General features: G+C 43.1%; 1 long non-coding RNA gene across 1 annotated transcript; it reads left to right on the top strand.

Annotated features, from left to right (window-relative positions):
• The first annotated feature begins 283 nt into the window (after positions 1 to 283).
• LOC109320726 lies at positions 284 to 5,181 on the top strand. The gene is made up of 2 exons (XR_002103852.1): positions 284 to 536; positions 4,844 to 5,181. It is a non-coding gene; the product is annotated as an uncharacterized LOC109320726 (long non-coding RNA).
• Positions 5,182 to 7,633: the final 2,452 nt, after the last annotated feature.

Raw genomic sequence — 7,633 nt, 5'->3', positions numbered from 1 at the left:
TCCAACAAGCCCAGCTTTGAAACTCGAAATGTTTCAAAACTTTTGAAACCTTTCGACTGTCCTCATTTCATTTCAAGGCTGTTTCAAAGCCTTTCATTTCATTTCAATTTTGCTGTTTTGAGCTCAAAATGAGTCGAAACTGCGACAAAATAAAACAGCCGGTGAAATTTTGCACAGCCCTACCTTGTACTGGACTAGATGAACAGCCAGAGAGGAATGTTTTAATTTTTCTTTTTTGAAGTTTGTTTTTATCCCTTTTTGGGGGGGGGGGTGTTCAATGGCTAAGTTCTCTTTCATTTATTTATTTTTCTGATTACATTTTGCTGTTCTACATCCAGCTGATTACAAGCTTCTGTTTTAATCAAATAAATTGGGAGAATAAATATTTATTGTTTTTATGGAAAAACCCCAGCCTTCCCATTACCTCTTATTTCTTGTGTTATTGAACCCAGAAGCTCCAGTCTAGGACATGGTGAGCTTTCCTACAGGAGCAGGTCATGTCAAGGGGGGCAATTCATATGCTTATAATTCAGCAGGTATCCAATGCTTGCAGGGATACTCAATCATTAATTGACTGGATCCAAATTAGCAAACAAAGAAGACAATGTGTGGGTTATTTTTTTTTAATGGAACCTTATCAAAGAGTACAGACAAATGAAGATGGAAAACAGGTCAAGGGAAACCAAAATTAACATCACTCTTCTCAGAATGCAACGGCATGAATATGTATGATGCATTATAGATCTAACTGATGAATGACCTCAGAAGCCATGCTTAAGAAGTAATGCCTTATACTGAGTAATGGAGGGTCTTCTTTTCGGCGTGAAGCATTAGTCACTGAAATGCTTTCCCTTTGCTACTCAGAAAAAACCTTTTAGATATCTAATGTGCAGACTGTTTTCTTCATAAGAATGGAAGAGCATCTCTCCTTCCTATAATATAGCACCAGTTATTCGAGGAAACGTATCCACTCCCCTATCTCCTGCCTAGCTATAAGAGGAACAGGGGATGACTCAGGTGGTCTGGGATTCAGTGCATGTGTTATTTAATAGGGCATCTGGTTCTCTAGGGCATCTCCTGGGGTCAGGGAGCAGGCAGTCACACTCCTGGAGGGCTCCTTATGCAGTGGGTCCATGTAGTCCTCATGCTCATGGCTTATTCTTGGCCCAGCCCCTTCCTTTTGTAGCTGCCCAGTTCCATTTCCTGAGGAAATCCACCAACAGGCACTTGTCACACTGGAATCAGAGCCATGCATATCTGATTCCCTCCATAACCAGGCCAGGACCTGAGTGGAAGCATGGGAGGTCAGAGGTCCTATGGAGATAGATCCCACAGTGGTAAGGGCTTGGATATTACAGGGTCTTCAAGCCAGTGCCTCCCCTGTTGTGGGGGGAGGGGAACCATTCCCTCTTCTTCACACTGAAGCTTCTCAGGAAGCTAATGTAGCCCGCTTATGCTGAAACAGAGAAGAAACTGTCCCCAATCCCCACCCCCCACAACCTCCCTGGTTGGCCAGCCTGTTTGATAGCTCCTGGTATCACCCTGTATGCAAACTAAATCTAGGATAGCATTGCTTCTCATTGGTATACCAACCACTGGGTAGAGAAATCTATCAGCTCTCTCAGCCCCAGCAGCACAATATCGACTGCATTTGCTGTCTGCTTTGTATCAAGGAAGTTAAAATGACATCCCCAGGTTCTTCCTCCCGAGGTGCAGTACCTTGCACTTGTCAGTATTGCAACCCATCCTATTCTCATCTGCCCACCCCTGTAACCTGTCCAGGTCTAGTTGTAGCCTGTCCCTCTCCTCTAGCATGCCCACATCTTAGTGTCATCCATGAATTTGAACAAGGTGCTTTACACCCCCTCATCTAAGTTGCTGATGACTGTGTTGAACAGTGCATGCCTGATGATAGATCCTGTTGTATCTATACTATTACATTTTGTTTCATTCCTATTAATCCCTTTCCTAAACAGCTTGTATCCAGTGATATCCATGTTCTAGTCATGGTTGCTATTCTACTGTGCTTATTATTTTTATAATGCCTGATTTCATGTTCCACAGAAAGAGTTCCTGTTTCTCCATCCTGTTTCCCAGACTTTGCATTGGTTTGTAAATATTTCAGGTGTTTCCATCTGACCTTATCCACCTTATCTGTCCAGCAAGGCCCACTGACAGCATGGCAGGTTGAAGACAGGGGGCAGACTTTAGGATCTGTAATAAGGAACTTGTTTGGTGGAAATGTTGACCTCCATTCCTCATACCAGAGGGTCTCTGCCATGCAATCCCAGTGCAGCAGTGAGTGTCGTGATGGCAGACATGCAGCAAGTGGATTAATAGTTCATCATACAGTGGCAGGCTTGGATTGGCATAGATCTTCTCCAGTAGCTTGCTAGTTGCAACTTGCCATTGGATATGAGGGGGAACAATGCTGCTCAGGACTGGGAGCCATGGTAGAGGGATCGGTTTCTTTCTGTGCCATAAGTTCATCTGATCTAGCACCACTATCACCATAACTGAAAGAGACTTGGGGCTCATGACTGATCACAGGATGAATATAAGCCAACAATGCGATGCCACAGCCAACAAAGCAACTACTTGCATCTACTGACGCATCTAAAGCAAGACCCAAGAAATCATCCTCCCGCTTTACTTGGCCTTGCTGAGGCTGCAGCTGGAGTACTGCATTGATTTCTAGGCTCCACAATTCTTAAAGGATGTGGAAGCTTGAGAGAGCCCACAGGAGAGCCACACGCATGATTAGAGAGGGCAGGAGACTATACCCTATGATGACAGGCTGAGAGTCATGGGACTTTTCAGGTTGGAAAATCACAGGCTTAGGGGGGACTTGGTGGCTGCGTATAAGTATATAAGGGTTGTACATCAGGATCTGGGGAATGCCTGTTCACCTGAGCGACCCAAGGGATGACAAGGTCAAATAGTCACAAACTCCTCCAAGACCGTTTTAGGCCGGGCATAAGGAAAACTTTCTTTACTGTCCAAGCCCCCACGGCCTGAAATAGACTGCCTCCACAGGTGGTGCAAGCAGCTACTCTGGACTCCATTATGAGACATTTGGACATTTATCTTGCTGGGATCCTTTGACCCCAGCTGACTTCCTGCCCCTGAAGCGGGGGGCTGAACTCGATGATCTTCCAAGGACCCTTCCAGCCCTAATGTCTATGAAATGTATGAAATCTATGTTTAGAGGTCAAGAGAGAAGGCCTTATGAGGAGAGGTATGGGACTTTTCAGCCTGGAGAAGAGAAGGCTCAGGGGGTACTTGGTGGCAGCCTATAAGTATGTAAGAGGTGTGCATCAGGAAGTGGGAGAATGTCTGTTCACCACAGCACTTCAAGGGAAGACAAGGTCTGATGGTCACAAACTGCTGGAAGACCATTTTAGATGACCAAGGAAAAATGTATTTACTGCCTGAGACTTCAGAGTCTGGAGTAGACTCCCCCCAAAACTGGTGCAAGCACCTACTCTGGATATGTTCAAGAAATGCCTGGATGCTAACCTTGCTGGGATCATCTGACCGCAGCTGACTTCCTGCCCCTTGGGCAGGGGGCTGGACCCAATGTTGCAACATCCCTGCCAGCCCTAACATCTGTGAAAACTCTGATCTTGCCTGCTTTCTCACCTGCATGTTCTAACATGTTAATCCAGTTCCTTAGCCTTATTTCCTCTGTACTAAGTCAATTTTTTTCCTTGCTCTTCTGGTCATACGCTTCTATCAGTAGCCTCACTTATTTGATGGTGAGCCCACTGGTTCATTTTTTTAGCAGGGCTTATTATTTGTCTGTTCAGCTTCACTTCTCCTGTCTTCCTTCTCTTGTTCAAATTGCTCCATCATTCTCTTCAGCTGCATTGACAACCCTTTGATCTTCTCTCTCATGAGTGCTGTCATGCAAGACTTCATACATATATAGCTGATGTTACTTGGAGATGATAACCATCCCATATTTTACACACTTCATCATCCTCATTTCTCTGACTATACTTGGAAACTTCTCAAGCAATTGCCATCTTCATCTTTAAAAGAACAAACAAAAACAACCAACACCACACCAAAAGAAACCCCTTTCACACAAAGAAAAGGAGAGAAAAGCTAAACAAATTTCTCACCATCCCAAAACAACAAGTCAGCAAAAACCATCTCTTCCAAGGAGAAAAGAGAGGGAAAAAACCCTCAGAATCATTTCAACAGGCTATGTACAGAAGTTAGGGAATCTCCAGGCACAGCTGCACATGCAAATAATCCAGGAGCAATTTACTCTAGAGTAAAGTACTCTAGAATAAAGTCTCCCAGGCACACATCTACACGTACAGGAAGGCGGGAAGAATTTTGCGCTCTGAGCAGCAGACTGCTCCCACTCCCTGCGGCCCTGCACCGGGCCTCTGCAGCAGCCAGAGGGAGCTTGAGACTCTCCCTGGGTGCTAGCCCAGGGACTAGCAGAGAGCAGAAGGCAGGAAACAGCTGTCTCCGGGTGGGACCTGGGATATTGCTCCCTGCCCCTGGAAGTTGCCTGTTGCTGGGGCAGGCTGTGACACCAAAACCTGGGTGGGGACAATGTCCCCTGCCCTGGCAGCGGGAAGCTCCCAGGCCTTGATCCATGACCAGGGTTGGGAGATCCTTATCATGCCAGGCAATCTTTGAGACTCTTGTGGTGCACAGTCTGCAATCCTTGTGGATTCTTTAAGTCTTAAACCATTACGCTCAAGCTATGAGACACAGAAGAGAGTCACTTTAGACTAGTTATCATTCATTAAAAATCAAATTTGAAAAAAGCAATTTTGTTAATCCACCAAAAATGTCATCTGAGGTCAGTTTTTCTTTTCAGGTCTACAGAACACCTTTGGAAAATCAACTGCACAATAGTTTATACTGGATTGTATTGCATTTGGTATTGGATAGCCCAGTAACATTTTAATAGTCTTGAATGAGCATTTAATTTAGATTTAATAGGGAAGCTACTCTATTGTAATTAAATATCAATTGATTGTTAAAAGAGTACTTGCTAGATTTAATATATAAAAGATAAACTTGGGTTGCTATATAATTAACTCAGAACACAAGAATAAAAATGCAATTAAATTTTTAGAACACAGAATTTGTGAAAATAGTTTATCAAGTTCACAGGGACTGTGAAAATTAAATAAAAACAAGATGCTAAATCCACTAATTTGTGTTTACCAGGGAGACTAAAATCTCTCAGCTTGGTTGCTCATCGATGACCTTCAGCGTAGTTTCTTTTCAGATGGAAATCAGAGCAGATAATGGTAATCGATATACATGCCAGCTATGTTCTGTACTGTGAGGCATCCATTTCCAAGCAAGTAGAAAAATAAGGATAAGTCAGGTCTCTCATGTGATTTTAGTGTAATTTGCTGTGCTACGTTTAGAGCTAGTCTTTATCACAGATGCACTTGAAAACATCCCAGCTTTATACCTACTTAATTTTAACCTACTTTTAAAATATTTAATTTACTCTCATTTCATTTTCTAAGTCCTCCCTGTACTATAATTTGTTTCACTTAGTTGCTCTAGTAAATGACAGAAAACAAGCTTGGCTTTTCTGCTTCAATTCTAGTTTCACAGAATCTTATATTTGAAAAAAATAAATAAATATAGCAGCCAGAAAAAGCCAGGCAGGGGAATGTTCTTGATTGTCAACCAAGCACAACTATACATAGATAGACAGCAGTACCTCTTACAGATTGAAATTCACCTCCGTAAAAAATAGTTTAGTTATATCATAATCAAGATATAAATCAGACAGCATATTAGAAACTCACTTCTATAGGTATCTACACTTCCGGCATTGCATTTAACTATCATTTCTCTTATGCATGCCCCTCACTACTATGTAAGATGTTTTCTTGCTCGAAGAAATCACCATGCTACTCTTCATACCTCTACCCTCCAAACAATATGCCTATGTAGCACGTGCAATGTGTTTTCATTTTCTCCCCAACCTATGCAACCAGTGGCATAGCAGAAGATGAATAGTTTCTATTCTGTCCAAGTTTTGTTAGATATGCAGCCCCTAGTCATTGATTACTAGGAGTTTTCAAACACAGCATGGCTATGCAGTATGTGACACCATAGACATGTCTGCAGTGCCACATACTGCACTTTCAGTTGTTCTGCATGCTGCAAAGGAGCAGCTTGGAGGGGGTTTTTTGACCCCTAGATATGCAGAGGTCAAGCAAACGCACTGAAAAAAGTGGAGTGGCACACATGGCAGCAGCATGCACCACCCAAAGCTGAAGCTTGACTGGCCAGAGCCACACTCCTCTGTCAGCCAGGCTCTGCATGGCAGAAACGATGCAGCTGTAGCCACAGGAGGCCCCCAGGTAATGCTTCTGGGGCCAGCCCAGTGCTAGCCCCACTTTCCCCTACCCCACCCAGGGTAACTTGCTACACACCAGAGTGTACATTGCACAGGTGTTCCCCAGGGCCACCCAGTGACAGCATAAGGTGTGCTACCACTAGTTGCCCCCAGGGAAACAAGCGTCCATGGATGTCTGGATGTGGCCTTTGTCTCTTTAGATTTGAATGGAGCCAACATTTGTTCAATACATGCTTTTGAAAATGCAATGCAATTCCACGTTAGGTTGCTTTACATAAAACTGTATTGATGTTTATCAAAGGAACCAATCACCCAGTGATGTCATGAACAAACATCGTAGTCATAGCAAAACAAAAATATAGATGATGAGTGGCTGACACAAGAGAAGTTGAGCAAAAGGACGGTATGGGCTGTTCTTGGTGACAACGAGCTGTTCAACCCACAACTGGACTATGTTCCAGACAGGTATGACTTCATGCCCATAAAATATCACCAGTTAGAGCATGCTGAAAAGTACCAATTATTTTTGCACACTTTTTAAAATTTCTCCTGCAAAAGATTTGTACGTGTTTGACAAAAAAAAAATCAATTTTCCATTAAAAAAAATATATATTGTGTTCTGCTAACATGTTTAAGAAAATTTTGAATTGAACCCATAAAACCCTTAATTAAAGTCACCCCTCTAAGTCACCATCATCTGTAATATTGTCCTGGCCCATATCACCAGTCACTGGGTAGTCACTGAGTGCATCTACTCATGCACATTTACTGCACAGTAACTGAAATTACTGCTCAGTACAGGCACGCATCTACATGTGCACACCCATACTGTGCAGTAAATATCAACTTATACTGACTTGAGCATAAATTTAATGCCCACATTATGCAGGTATCAAATTTATGCCCAATTAGTTACTGCACAGTAACACGTGTAAATGCCTTACTGTGCAGTAACACTGTGTGTGTGGACTGACTTGGGAGTAACTTTACTCCCAAATCAATCCATACACAGCAGTAATGTGCTTTAATGCTTCCACATGTAGATGTCTACCTATTCTGGCTTACTGCTCAGTAATTTACTGTGCAGTAATTTTAAGCTGACATAAATGTATGTTTAGACACACCCACTGACACAGGCTCAGCTACTTTGGCAAGCCAACAATGAAGAGGAGCACAGACTCTTTAATTCACCATTTGCTGTGTCAGGTAAAGAGAAGACAGGGAAGAGGCCTTGCTTATCCCCCTTTTGGGGCACAGGGGTTTGCTGGCATGTGTGAA

Source organism: Crocodylus porosus, unplaced genomic scaffold, assembly GCF_001723895.1.
Source record: "Crocodylus porosus isolate Cpor-Errol unplaced genomic scaffold, CroPor_comp1, whole genome shotgun sequence".
Lineage (NCBI taxonomy): Eukaryota > Metazoa > Chordata > Crocodylia > Crocodylidae > Crocodylus > Crocodylus porosus.
This window is presented reverse-complemented; position numbering and strand designations above follow the sequence as displayed.